Source organism: Thermobia domestica, chromosome 12 (genome assembly GCF_964235325.1).
Source record: "Thermobia domestica chromosome 12, izTheDome1.hap1.1, whole genome shotgun sequence".
Lineage (NCBI taxonomy): Eukaryota > Metazoa > Arthropoda > Insecta > Zygentoma > Lepismatidae > Thermobia > Thermobia domestica.
The window spans coordinates 105292732-105293332 of NC_137465.1; the positions used below are offsets into that span (position 1 = coordinate 105292732).

General features: G+C 46.6%; 1 non-coding gene across 1 annotated transcript; it reads left to right on the forward strand.

The window, feature by feature from the left end:
* Window positions 1-293: 293 nt before the first annotated feature.
* On the forward strand, window positions 294-365 carry TRNAW-CCA (transfer RNA tryptophan (anticodon CCA)). Its single transcript has one exon. It is a non-coding gene; the product is annotated as a tRNA-Trp (tRNA).
* Window positions 366-601: the final 236 nt, after the last annotated feature.

Below are 601 nucleotides of genomic sequence, written 5' to 3' on the forward strand. Positions count from 1 at the left end.
TATGGACCCCCCCCCCCAAAATTGATAGAGGTACATACCCTGGTCTTAAGCTACCATACCAATTTTTTTGATTTCGCAATTTCCAAAATTTAAGGGGGTGGTCCTATGTAGCCCTGCCAAAATCTAGAAGGGGTAGTCCTAGGTCATTGACCCTGGGCATTAGCCTTTGACCTATGACGTCACAAAGCTCGGGGTCAAAGTCCAAAGTTAGACCAAGTGGGCCGATACTACTGCTATAGACCTATATTGCTCTTTTGTATAATTTTGGCCCAAGGATTCCAAAGGTGGCTGGGGGCGCGGTGGCTCAGTGGTAGAGCGTTCACCTCCAGTGCTTGGGGTCCCTGGTTCGATCCCAGCCCGCGCCGTGTGGCCCTTGTGGTGGATAAACACCGAGCTCGTGGGCTTTCTTGGGGTTCTCCCACTTTCTTCATTCCACCATTTCTTTCATTTCTCATAATCACCATGTCTTTTAGCCGTGGGACGTAAAACTGAAAGATTTCATTTTTTCCAAAGGTGGCTCTACTTTTGAGTTTCGGGGCTGCTTAAAATTCTGAAAATTGAGCATAAGCAACTTTCTAGTTTTAATCATCTGTCATCATCA